Source organism: Schistocerca americana, chromosome 5 (genome assembly GCF_021461395.2).
Source record: "Schistocerca americana isolate TAMUIC-IGC-003095 chromosome 5, iqSchAmer2.1, whole genome shotgun sequence".
NCBI lineage: Eukaryota > Metazoa > Arthropoda > Insecta > Orthoptera > Acrididae > Schistocerca > Schistocerca americana.
The window spans coordinates 744,574,679-744,589,724 of NC_060123.1; positions in this window are offsets into that span (position 1 = coordinate 744,574,679).

Genomic DNA, 15,046 nt, shown 5'->3' on the forward strand with positions numbered 1-15,046 from the left:
GAATAGGGACTCTTCTTACAGTTGGTGCTTTGAGCATTCCCTTTGGGACCAGTATTAGTTTCCGATATTCCACTGCAGGTTCAATGTATTCCGTAGACATACACATTGACGATGAAACACTGATATTACATCGGAATTAAATACATAAGGCAAAATGCCGCCATACGTGCGAGAATAGAGAATCTTCTTCCAGTCGGTGCTTTGACCATTCCCTGTGAGACCAGTATTAGTTTCCGATACACCACTCCAGGTTCAATGTATTCCTTGGACACACACATTGACGATGAAACACAGAAATCGCATCGGAACTAAATACAAAAGGCACAATGCCGCAATAAGTACAAGAATAGAGACTCTTCTTACAGTCGGTGCTTTGAGCATTCCCTGCGAGACCAGTATTAGATTCCGATACACCACTGCAGGTACAATGTATTCCTTGGACCTTCTCATTGACGATGAAACACAGAAATCGCATCGGAATTAAATACAAAAGGCACAATGCCGCTTCAGTACATGAATAGAGACTCTTCTTACAGTCGGTGTTTTGAGCATTTCCTGTGAGACCAGTATTAGTTTCCGATACACCACTGCAGGTTCAATGTATTCCTTGGACCTTCGCATTGACGATGAAACACAGAAATAGCATCGGAACTAAACACAAAAGGCACAATGCCGCAATAAGTACAAGAATAGAGACTCCTCTTGCAGTCGGTGCTTTGAGCATTCCCTGTGAGACCAGTATTAGTTTCCGATACACCACTGCAAGTTCAATGAATTCCTTAGACATACACATTGACGATGAAACACTGATATTACATCGGAATTAAATACAAAAATCACAATGCCGCCATAAGTGCCAGAATAGGGACTCTTCTTACAGTCGGTGCTTTGAGCATTCCCTGTGAGATCAGTATTAGTTTCCGATACACCACTGCAGGTACAATGTATTCCTTGGACCTTCACATTGACGATGACACACAGAACTCGCATCGGAATTAAATACAAAAGGCACAATGCCGCCTTTCGTACAAGAATAGAGACTCTTCTTACAGTCGGTGCTTTGAGCATTCCCTGTGAGACCAGTATTAGTTTCCGATACACCACTCCAGGTTCAATGTTTTCCCTGGACATACTCATTGACGATGAAACACTGAAATTACATCGGATTTAAATATAAAAGGAACAATGCCGATATAACTGCAAGGTGAGTGAGACTTCTTAGAGTCTGTGCTTTGATCCTTTCCTGTGAGACCAGTGTTAGTTTCCGATACACCACTGCAGGTTCAATGTATTCCTTGGACCTTCTAATTGACGATGAAACCCGGAAATCATATCGGAATGAAATACAAAAGGCACAATGCCGCCTTAAGTACAAGAATAGAGACTCTTCTTACAATCGGTGTTTGAGCAATCCCTGTGAGACCAGTATTAGTTTCCGATACACCACTGCACATTCAATGTATTCCTTGGACATACACATTCACGATGAAACACAGAAATCACATCGGAATTATATACAAAAGGCACAATGCCGCCTTACGTACAAGAATAGAGACTCTTCTTACGGTCGGTGCTTTGAGCATTACCTGTGAGACCAGTATTAGTTTCCGATACACCACACCAGGTTCAATGTATTCCTTGGACATACTCGTTGACGATGAAACACTGAAATTACATCGGAATTAAATACAAAAGGAACAATGCCACCTTAACTGCAAGATGAGTGAGACTTCATAGAGTCTGTGTTTTGATCCTTTTCTGTGAGACCAGTATTAGTTTCCGATACACCACTGCAGGTTCAATGTATTCCTTGGACCTTCGCATTGACGATGAAACACAGAAATCGCATCGGAACTAAATACAAAAGCACAATGCCGCAATAAGTACAAGAATAGGGACTCTTCTTACAGTTGGTGCTTTGAGCATTCCCTTTGGGACCAGTATTAGTTTCCGATACACCACTGCAGGTTCAATGTATTCCTTAGACATACACATTGACGATGAAACACTGATATTACATCGGAATTAAATACAAAAGGCAAAATGCCGCCATACGTGCAAGAATAGAGAATCTTTTTCAGTCGGTGCTTTGAGCATTCCCTGTGAGACCAGTATTAGTTTCCGATAGACCACAGCAGGTACAATGTATTCCTTGGACCTTCACACTGACGATGAAACACACACATCGCATCGGAATTAAATACAAAAGGCACAATGCCGCCTTAACTACAAGAATAGAGACGCTTCCTACAGTCTGTGCTTTGAGCATTTCCTGTGAGACCAGTATTAGTTTCCGATACACCACTGCAGGTTCAATGTATTCCTTGGACCTTCATATTGACGATGAAACACAGAAATCGCATCGGAACTAAATACGAAAGGCACAATGCCGCAATAAGTACAAGAATAGAGACTCCTTTTACAGTCGGTGATCTGAGCATTCCCTGCGAGATTAGTATTAGTTTCCGATACACCACTGCAGGTTCAATGTATTCCTTAGACATACACATTGACGATGAAACACAGAAATTGCTTCGGAATTTAATACAAATAGCACAAAGCCGCCTTAAGTACAAGAATAGAGACTCTTCTTACAGTCGGTGCTTTGAGCATTCCCTGTGAGACCGGTATTACATTCCGATACACCACTCCAGGTTCAATGTATTCCTTGGACATACTCATTGACGATGTAACACTGAAATTACATCGGAATTAAATACAAAAGGAACAATGCCGCATTAACTGCAAGATGAGTGAGACTTCTTAGAGTCTGTGCTTTGATAATTTCCAGTGAGACCTGTATTAGTTTCCGATACACCACTGCAGGTTAAATGTATTTCTTAGACATACACATTGACGATGCAACACTGAAATTACTTCGGAATTAAATACAAAAGGCACAATGCCGCAATAAGTGCAAGAATAGAGACTCTTCTTCCAGTCGGTGCTTTGAGCATTCCCTGCGAGACCAGTATTAGTTTCCGATACACCACTGCAGGTACAATGTAGTCCTTGGACCCTCACATTGTCGAAGAAACACAGAAATGGCATCGGAATTAAATACAAATGGCACAATGTCGCCTTAAGTACAAGAATAGAGAGTCTTCTTACAGTCGGTGTTTTGAGCATTCCCTGTGAGACCAGTATTAGTTTCCGATACACCACTGCAGGTCCAATGTATTCCTTGGACATACGCATTGACGATGAAACACAGAAATTACATCAGCATTAAATACAAAAGGCACAATGCCGCCTTAAGTGCAAGAAGCGTGAGACTTCTTAGACTCTGTGATTTGATCCTTTCCTGTGAGACCAGTATTAGTTTCCGATACACCACTGCAGGTCAATGTGTTCCTTGCACCTTCACATTGACGAAGAAACACAGTAATCGCATCGGAATTAAATACATACGGCACAATGCCGCCTTAAGTACATGAAAAGATACTGTTCTTACAGTCGGTGCTTTGAGCATTCCCTGTGAGACCAGTATTAGTTTCCGATACACCACTGCAGGTTCAATGTATTCCTTGGACCTGCACATTGTAAATGAAACGCAGAAATCGCATTGGAATTAAATACAAAATTCACAATGCCGCCTAAGGACAAGTATAGAGACTCTCCTTACAGTCGGTGCTTTGAGCATTCCCTGTGAGACCAGTATTAGTTTCCGATACACCACTGGAGGTTGAATGTATTCCTTTGACATTCACATTGACGATAAAACACTGAAATTAAATCGGAATTAAACACAAAAAGGACAATGCCGCCTTAAGTACAAGAATAGAGACTCTTCATATAGTCGGTGCTTTGAGGAATCCCTGTGAGACCAGTATTAGTTTCCGATACACCAGTGCAGGTTCATTGTTTTCCTTGGACCTTCACATTGACGATGAAACACAGAAATCGCATCGGAATTAAATACAAGAAGCACAATGCCGCCATAAGTACAAGAATAGAGACCCTTCTTACAGTCGGGGCTTTGATCATTCCTTGTGAGACCAGTATTAGTTTCCGATACACCACTGCAATTTCAGTGTATTCCTTGGACCTTCACATTGACGATGAAACAAAGAAATCGCATCGGAATTAAATACAAAAGCCGAAATGCCGCCTTAAGTACAAATATAGAGACTCTTCTTACAGTCGGTGCTTTGAGCATTCCCTGTGAGACCAGTATTAGTTTCCAATACATTAGTGCAGGTTCAGTGTATTCCTTGGACCTTCGCATTGACGATGAAACACAGAAATCGCATCGGAACTAAATACAAAAGCACAATGCCGCAATAAGTACAAGAATAGGGACTCTTCTTACAGTTGGTGCTTTGAGCATTCCCTTTGGGACCAGTATTAGTTTCCGATACACCACTGCAGGTTCAATGTATTCCTTAGACATACACATTGACGATGAAACACTGATATTACATCGGAATTAAATACAAAAGGCAAAATGCCGCCATACGTGCAAGAATAGAGAATCTTTTTCAGTCGGTGCTTTGAGCATTCCCTGTGAGACCAGTATTAGTTTCCGATACACCACTGCAAGTTCAATGAATTCCTTAGACATACACATTGACGATGAAACACTGAAATTACATCGGAATTAAATACAAAAGGCACAATGCCGCCATAAGTGCAAGAATAGAGACTCTTCTTACAGTCGGTGCTTTCAGCTTTCCCACTGAGACCAGTATTAATTTCCGATACACCACTGCAGGTTCAGTGTATTCCTTAGACATACACATTGTCGAAGAAACACTGAAATTACATCGGAATTAAATACAAAAATCACAATGCCGCCATAAGTGCAAGAATAGGGACTCTTCTTACAGTCGGTGCTTTGAGCATTCCCTGTGAGATCAGTATTAGTTTCCGATACACCACTGCAGGTACAATGTATTCCTTGGACCTTCACATTGACGATGACACACAGAAATCGCATCGGAATTAAATACAAAAGGCACAATGCCGCCTTAAGTACAAGAATAGAGACTCTTCTTACAGTCGGTGCTTTGAGCATTCCCTGTGAGACCAGTATTAGTTTCCGATACACCACCGCAGGTTCAATGCATTCCTTGGACATACACATTGACGATGAAACACAGAACTCGCATCGGAATTAAATACAAAAGGCACAATGCCGCCTTTCGTACAAGAATAGAGACTCCTCTTACAGTCGGTGCTTTGAGCATTCCCTGTGAGACCAGTATTAGTTTCCGATACACCACTGCAGGTTCAATGTATTCCTTAGACATACACATTGACGATGAAACACTGATATTACATCGGAATTAAATACAAAAGGCAAAATGCCGCCATACGTGCAAGAATAGAGAATCTTTTTCAGTCGGTGCTTTGAGCATTCCCTGTGAGACCAGTATTAGTTTCCGATAGACCACAGCAGGTACAATGTATTCCTTGGACCTTCACACTGACGATGAAACACACACATCGCATCGGAATTAAATACAAAAGGCACAATGCCGCCTTAACTACAAGAATAGAGACCGTTCCTACAGTCTGTGCTTTGAGCATCTCCTGTGAGACCAGTATTAGTTTCCGATACACCACTGCAATTTCAGTGTATTCCTTGGACCTTCACATTGACGATTAAACAAAGAAATCGCATCCGAATTAAATACAAAAGCCGCAATGCCGCCTTAAGTACAAATATAGAGACTCTTCTTACAGTCGGTGCTTTGAGCATTCCCTGTGAGACCAGTATCAGTTTCCAATACATTAGTGCAGGTTCAGTGTATTCCTTGGACCTTCGCGTTGACGATGAAACACAGAAATCGCATCGGAACTAAATACAAAAGCACAATGCCGCAATAAGTACAAGAATAGGGACTCTTCTTACAGTTGGTGCTTTGAGCATTCCCTTTGGGACCAGTATTAGTTTCCGATACACCACTGCAGGTTCAATGTATTCCTTAGACATACACATTGACGATGAAACACTGATATAACATCGGAATTAAATTCAAAAGGCAAAATGCCGCCATACGTGCAAGAATAGAGAATCTTTTTCAGTCGGTGCTTTGAGCATTCCCTGTGAGACCAGTATTAGTTTCCGATAGACCACAGCAGGTACAATGTATTCCTTGGACCTTCACACTGACGATGAAACACACACATTGCATCGGAATTAAATACAAAAGGCACAATGCTGCCTTAACTACAAGAATAGAGACCCTTCCTACAGTCTGTGCTTTGAGCATTTCCTGTGAGACCAGTATTAGTTTCCGATACACCACTGCAGGTTCAATGTATTCCTTGGACCTTCACATTGACGATGAAACACAGAAATCGCATCGGAACTAAATACAAAAGGCACAATGCCGCAATAAGTACAAGAATAGAGACTCCTTTTACAGTCGGTGATCTGAGCATTCCCTGCGAGATTAGTATTAGTTTCCGATACACCACTGCAGGTTCAATGTATTCCTTAGACATACACATTGACGATGAAACACAGAAATTGCTTCGGAATTTAATACAAATGGCACAAAGCCGCCTTAAGTACAAGAATAGAGACTCTTCTCACAATCGGTGGTTTGAGCATTCCCTGTGAGACCGGTATTACTTTCCGATACACCACTCCAGGTTCAATGTATTCCTTGGACATACTCATTGACGATGTAACACTGAAATTACATCGGAATTAAATACAAAAGGAACAATGCCGCATTAACTGCAAGATGAGTGAGACTTCTTGGAGTCTGTGCTTTGATCCTTTCCTGTGAGACCAGTATTAGTTTCCGATACACCACTGCAGGTTAAATGTATTTCTTAGACATACACATTGACGATGCAACTCTGAAATTACTTTGGAATTAAATACAAAAGGCACAATGCCGCCATAAGTGCAAGAATAGAGACTCTTCTTCCAGTCGGTGCTTTGAGCATTCCCTGCGAGACCAGTGTTAGTTTCCGATACACCACTGCAGGTACAATGTAGTCCTTGGACCCTCACATTGTCGAAGAAACACAGAAATGGCATCGGAATTAAATACAAATGGCACAATTTCGCCTTAAGTACAAGAATAGAGAGTCTTCTTACAGTCGGTGTTTTGAGCATTCCCTGTGAGACCAGTTTTAGTTTCCCATACACCACTGCAGGTTCAATGTATTCCTTGGACCTTCACATTGAAGATGAAGTACAGAAATGGCATCGGAATTTAATACAAATGGCACAATGCCGCCTTAAGTACAAGAATAGAGACACTTCTTACAGTCGGTGCTTTGAGCATTCCTGTGAGACCAGTATTAGCTTCCAATCCACCATTGCAGATTGCATGTATTCCTTGGACATACACATTGACGATGAAATACTGAAATTACATCGGAATTCAATACAAAAGGCACAATGCCGACTTAAGTACAAGTATAGAGACTCTTCTTACAGTCGGTGCTTTGAGCATTCCCTGTGAGACCAGTATTAGTTTCCGATACACCACTGCAGGTCCAATGTATTCCTTGGACATACGCATTGACGATGAAACACAGAAATTACATCAGCATTAAATACAAAAGGCACAATGCCGGCTTAAGTGCAAGAAGCGTGAGACTTCTTAGACTCTGTGTTTTGATCCTTTCCTGTGAGACCAGTATTAGTTTCCGATACACCACTGCAGGTTCAATGTGTTCCTTGCACCTTCACATTGACGAAGAAACACAGTAATCGCATCGGAATTAAATACAAACGGCACAATGCCGCCTTAAGTACATGAAAAGATACTGTTCTTATAGTCGGTGCTTTGAGCATTCCCTGTGAGACCAGTATTAGTTTCCGATACACCACTGCAGGTTCAATGTATTCCTTGGACCTGCACATTGAAAATGAAACGCAGAAATCGCATTGAAATTAAATACAAAAGTCACAATGCCGCCTAAGGACAAGTATAGAGACTCTTCTTACAGTCGGTGCTTTGAGCATTAGCTGTGAGACCAGTATTAGTTTCCGATACACCACTGGAGGTTGAATGTATTCCTTTGGCATTCACATTGACGATAAAACACTGAAATTAAATCGGAATTAAACACAAAAGGGACAATGCCGCCTTAAGTACAAGAATAGAGACTCTTCATATAGTCGGTGCTTTGAGGAATCCCTGTGAGACCAGTATTAGTTTCCGATACACCAGTGCAGGTTCAATGTTTTCCTTGGACCTTCACATTGACGATGAAACACAGAAATCGCATCGGAATTAAATACAAGAAGCACAATGCCGCCATAAGTACAAGAATAGAGACCCTTCTTACAGTCGGTGCTTTGAGCATTCCCTGTGAGACCAGTATTACTTTCCGACACACCACTGCCGGTTCAATGTATTCCTTGGACCTTGTAATTGACGATGATACACAGAAATCGCATCGGAAGCAGATACAAAAGGCACAATGCCGCCTTAAGTACAAGAATAGACACTCTTCTTACAGTCGGTGCTTTGAGCATTCCCTGTGAGACCAGTATTAGTTTCAGATACACCACTGCAGGTTCAATGTATTCCTTGGACCTTCACATTGACGATGAAACACAGAAATGGCATCGGAATTAAATACAAAAGACACAATGCCGCCTTAAGTACAAGAATAGAGACTCTTCTTACAGTCGGTGCTTTGAGCATTCCCCGTGAGACCAGTATTAGTTTCCGCTACACCTCCGCAGGTTCAGTTTATTCCTTGGACCTTCACATTGCCGATGAAACACAGAAATGGCATCGGAATTAAATACAAAAGCAAAATGCCGCCTTAAGTACAAGAATAGAGACTCCTCTCACAGTCGGTGCTTTGAGCATTCCCTGTGAGACCAGTATTAGTTTCCGATACACCACTGCAGGTTCAATGAATTCCTTGTACTTTCACATTGACGATGAAACACAGAATTCGCATCGGAATTAAATCCAAAACGCTCAATGCCGCCTTATGTACAAGAATACAGACTCAACTTACAGTCGGTGCTTTGAGCATTCCCTGCGAGACCAGTATTAGTTTCCGATACACCACTGCAGGTTCAATGTATTCTTTGGACCTTCACATTGACGATGAAACACAGAAATCGCATCGGAATCAAATACAAAAGGCACAATGCCGCCTTCAGTACAAGAATAGAGACTCTTCTTACAGTCGGTGCTTTGAGCATTCCCTGTGAGACCAGAAATAGTATCCGATACACCACTGCAGGTTCAGTCTATTCCTTGGACATACACATTGACGATGAAACACTGAAATTACATCGGAATTAAATTCAAAAGGGACAATGCCGCCTTAAGTACAAGAATAGAGACTCTTCTTACCGTCGGTGCTTTGAGCATTCCCTGTGAGACCAGTATTAGCTTCCGATACACCACTGGAGGTTCAATGAATTCCTTGGACATTCACATTGACGATGAAACACTGAAATTACATCGGAATTAAATACAAAAGGGACAATGCCGCCTTAAGTACAAGAATAGAGACTCTTCTTACCGTCGGTGCTTTGAGCATTCCCTGTGAGACTAGAATTAGTTTCCGATACACCACTGGAGGTTCAATGAATTCCTTGGACATTCACATTGACGATGAAACACTGAAATTACATCGGAATTAAATACAAAATTCACAATGCCGCCTTAAGTACAAGTATAGAGACTGTTCTTACCGTCGGTGCTTTGAGCATTCCCTGTGAGACCAGTATTAGTTTCCGCTACACCTCTGAAGGTTCAGTTTATTCCTTGGACCTTCACATTGACGATGAAACACAGAAATGGCATCGGAATTAAATACAAAAGGCACAATGCCGCCTTAAGTACAAGAATAGAGACTCTTCTTACAGTCGGTGCTTTGAGCATTCCCTGTGAGACCAGTATTAGTTTCCGTTACACCTCTGCAGGTTCAGTTTATTCCTTGGACCTTCACATTGACGATGAAACACAGAAATGGCATCGGAATTAAATACAAAATGCACAATGCCGCCTTAAGTACAAGAATAGAGACTCTTCTTACAGTCGGTGCTTTGAGCATTGCCTGTGAGACCCGTATTAGGTTCCGATACACCACTGCGGGTTCAATGTGTTCCTTGGAACTTCACATTGACGATGAAACATAGAAATCGCATCGGAATTAAATACAAAAGGCGCAATGCCGCCTTAAGTACAAGAATAGAGACTCTTCTTACAGTCGGTGCTTTGAGCATTCCCTGTGAGACCAGTATTAGATTCCGCTACACCACTGCAGGTTCAGTTTATTCCTTGGAACTGCACATTGACGATGAAACACAGATATGGCATCGGAATTAAATACAAAAGGCACAATGCCGCCTTAAGTACAAGAATAGAGACTCCTCTTACAGTCGGTGCTTTGAGCATTCCCTGTGAGACCAGTTTTAGTTTCCGCTACACCTCTGCATGTTCAGTTTATTCCTTGGACCTTCACATTGACGATGAAACACAGAAATGGCATCGGAATTAAATACAAAATGCACAATGCCGCCTTAAGTACAAGAATAGTGACTTTTCTTACAGTCGGAGCTTTGAGCATTCCCTGTGAGACCAGTAGTAGTTTCCGATACACCACTGCAGGTTCAATGTATTCCTTGGAACTTCACATTGACGATGAAACACAAAAATCGCATCGGAATTAAATACAAAAGGCACAATGCCGCCTTAAGTACAAGAATAGAGACTCTTCTTACAGTCGGTGCTTTGAGCATTCCCTGTGAGACCAGTATGAGTTTCCGCTACACCTCTGCAGGTACAGTTTATTCCTTGGACCTTCACATTGACGATGAAACACAGAAATGGCATCGGAGTTAAATACAAAAGGCACAATGCGCCTTAAATACAAGAATAGAGACTCTTCTTACAGTCGGTGCTATGAGCATTCCCTCTGAGACCAGTATTAGTTTCCGCTACACCTCTGCAGGTTCAGTTTATTCCTTTGACCTTCACATTGACGATGAATCACAGAAATGGCATCGGAATTAAACACAAAAGGCACAACGCCGCCTTAAGTACAAGAATAGAAACACTTCTTACAGTCGGTGCTTTGAGCATTCCCTGTGAGACCAGTATTAGTTTCTGATACACCACTGCAGGTTCAATGTATTCCTCGGACATACACATTGACGATGAAATACTGATATCACATCGGAATTAAATACAAAAGGCACAATGCCGCCATAAGTGCAAGAAGAGTGAGACTTCTTAGAGTCTGTGTTTTGATCCTTTCCTGTGCGACCCTTATTAGTTTTCGATACGCCACTGCAGGTTCAATGTATTCCTTGGCCCTTCACATTGACGATGAAACACAGAAATCGCATCGGAATCAAATACAAAAGGCACAATGCCGCCTTAAGTACAAGAATAGAGACTCTTCTTACAGTCGGTGATTTGATAATTTCCTGTGAGACCAGTATTAGTTTCCGATACACCACTGCAGGTTCAATGTATTCCTTGGACCTTCACATTGACGATGAAACACAGAAATCGCATCGGAATTAAATACAAAACGTACAATGCAGCCATAAGTACAGGAATAGAGACTCTTCTTACAGTCGGTGCTTTGAGCATTCCCTGTGAGACCAGTATTAGTTTCCGACACACCACTGCCGGTTCAATGTATTCCTTGGACCTTGAATTTGACGATGATACACAGAAATCGCATCGGAAGCAAATACAAAAGGCACAATGCCGCCTTAAGTACAAGAAAAGAGACTCTTCTTACAGTCGGTGCTTTGAGCATTCCCTGTGAGACCTGGATTAGTTTCCGATACACCACTGCAGGTTCAATGTATTCCTTGGACCTTCACATTGACAATGAAACACAGAAATCGCATCGGAATTAAATCCAAAACGCTCAATGCCGCCTTATGTACAAGAATACAGACTCTACTTACAGTCGGTGCTTTGAGCATTCCCTGTGAGACCAGTATTAGTTTCCGATACACCACTGCAGGTTCAATGTATTCCTTGGACCTTCACATTGACGATGAAACACAGAAATCGCATCGGAATCAAATACAAAAGGCACAATGCCGCCTTAAGTCCAAGAATAGAGACTCTTCTTACAGTCGGTGCTTTGAGCATTCCCTGTGAGACCAGTAATAGTATCCGATACACCACTGCAGGTTCAATCTATTCCTTGGATATACACATTGACGATGAAACACTGAAATTACATCGGAATTATATACAAAAGGGACAATGCCGCCTTAAGTACAAGAATAGAGACTCTTCTTACCGTCGGTGCTTTGAGCATTCCCTGTGAGACCAGGATTAGTTTCCGATACACCACTGGAGGTTCAATGAATTCCTTGGACATTCACATTGAAGATGAAACACTGAAATTACATCGGAATTAAATACAAAATTCACAATGCCGCCTTAAGTACAAGAATAGAGACTGTTCTTACCGTCGGTGCTTTGAGCATTCCCTGTGAGACCAGTATTAGTTTCCGCTACACCTCTGCAGGTTCAGTTTATTCCTTGGACCTTCACATTGACGAAGAAACACAGAAATGCATCGGAATTAAATACAAAAGGCACAATGCCGCCTTAAGTACAAGAATAGAGACTCTTCTTACAGTCGGTGATTTGAGCATTCCCTGTGAGACCAGTATTAGTTTCCGCTACACCTCTGCAGGTTCAGTTTATTCCTTGGACCTTCACATTGACGATGAAACACAGAAATGCATCGGAATTAAATACAAAAGGCACAATGCCGCCTTAAGTACAAGAATAGAGACTCTTCTTACAGTCGGTGATTTGAGCATTCCCTGTGAGACCAGTATTAGTTTCCGCTACACCTCTGCAGGTTCAGTTTATTCCTTGGACCTTCACATTGACGATGAAACACAGAAATGGCATCGGAATTAAATACAAAAGGCACAATGCCGCCTTAAGTACAAGAATAGAGACTCTTCTTACAGTCGGTGCTTTGAGCATTCCCTGTGAGACCAGTATTAGTTTCCGATACACCACTCCAGGTTCAATGTATTCCTTGGACATACACATTGACGATGAAACACTGAAATTACATCGGAATTAAATACAAAAGGGACAATGCAGCCTTAAGTGCAAGCTATGTGAGACTTCTTAGAGTCTGTGCTTTGATCCTTTCCTGCGAGACCAGTATTAGATTCCGATACACCACTGCAGGTTCAATGTATTCCTTGGACATACACGTAGACGAAGAAACACTGATATTACATCGGAATAAAATATAAAAGGCACAATGCCGCCTTAAGTGCTAGAGTAGAGACTCTTCTTACAGTCGGTGCTTTGAGCATTCCCTGTGAGACCAGTATTAGTTTCCGATACACCAGAGCAGGTTCATTGTATTCCTTGGACATACACATTGACGATGAAACACCGAAATTACATCGGAATTAAATATAAAAGGCACAATGACTCCTTAAATACAAGAAGAGTGAGACTTCTTATAGTCTGTCTTTTGATCTATTCCTGTGAGACCAGTATTAGTCTCCGATACACCACTGCAGGTTCAATGTATTCCTTGGACATACACATTGACGATGAAACACAGAAATAGCATCGGAATTAAATACAAAAGGCACAATGGCGCCCTAAGTGCAAGATGAGTGAGTCTTCTTAGAGTCTGTTCTTTGATCCTTTCCTGCGAGACCAGTATTAGATTCCGGTACACCACTTCAGGTTCAATGTATTCCTTGGACCTTCAGATTGACGATAAAGCACAGAAATCGCATCGGAATTAAATACAAAAGTTACAATGCCGCCTTAAGTACTAGAATAGAGACTCTTCTTACAGTCGGTGCTTTTAGCAGTCCCTGTGAGACCAGTATTAGTTTCCGATACACCACGGCAGGTTCAATGTATTCCTTGGACTTACACATTGACGATCAAACACCGAAATTACATCGGAATTAAATACAAAAGGCACAAATCCGCATCATGTGCATGAAGCGTGAGACGTCTTAGAGTCTGTGCTTTGATCCTTTCCTGTAAGAACAGTATTAGTTTCCGACACTCCACAGCAGGTTCAATGTATTCCTTGGAGATACACATTGACGATGAAACACAGAAATCGCATCGGAATTAAATACAAAAGGCACAATGCCGCCTTAAGTACAAGAATAGGGACTCTTCTTGAAGTCGGTGCTTTGAGCATTCCGTGTGAGACCAGTATTAGATTCCGATACACCACTGCACGTTCAATGTATTCCTTGGACATACACATTGACGATGAAACACAGAAATCGCATCGGAATTAAATGCAAATGGCACAATGCCGCCTTAAGTACAAGAATAGAGACTCTTCTTACAGTCGGTGCTTTGAGCATTCCCTGTGAGACCAGTATAAGTTTTCGATACACCACTGCAGGTTCAATGTATTCTTTGGACCTTCACATTGACGATGTAACACAGAAATCGCATCCGAATTCAATACAAAATACAAAATGCCGCCTTAAGTACAAGAATAGAGACTCTTCTTACAGTCGGTTCTTTGAGCATTCCCTTTGAGACCAGTATTAGTTTCCGATACACCATAGCAGGTTCAATGTATTCCTTGGACCTTCACATTGACGATGAAACACAGAAATCGCATCGGAATGAAATACAAAAGGCACAATGCCGCCTTAAGTAAAAGAATATAGACTCTTCTTACAGTCGGTGTTTGAGCATTCCCTGCGAGACCATTATTAGTTTCCGATACGCCACTGCAGGTTCAATGTATTCCTTGGACCCTCACATTGACGATGAAACACAGAAATCGCATCGGAATTAAATACAAACTCCACAATGCCGCCTTAAGTACAGGAATAGGGACTCTTCTTGCAGTCGGTGCTATGAGCATTCCCCGTGAGACCAGTATTAGCTTGCGATACACCTCCGGAGGTTCAATGTATTCCTTGGACATACACATTGACGATGAAACACTGAAATTACATCGGAATTAAATACAAAAAGCACAAGGCCGCCTTAAGTGCAAGAAGAGTGAGACTTCTTAGAGTCTGTGCTTTGAATCTTTCCTGTGAGACCAGTATTTGTTTCCGATACAGCACTGCAGATTCAATGTATTCCTTGGAAAT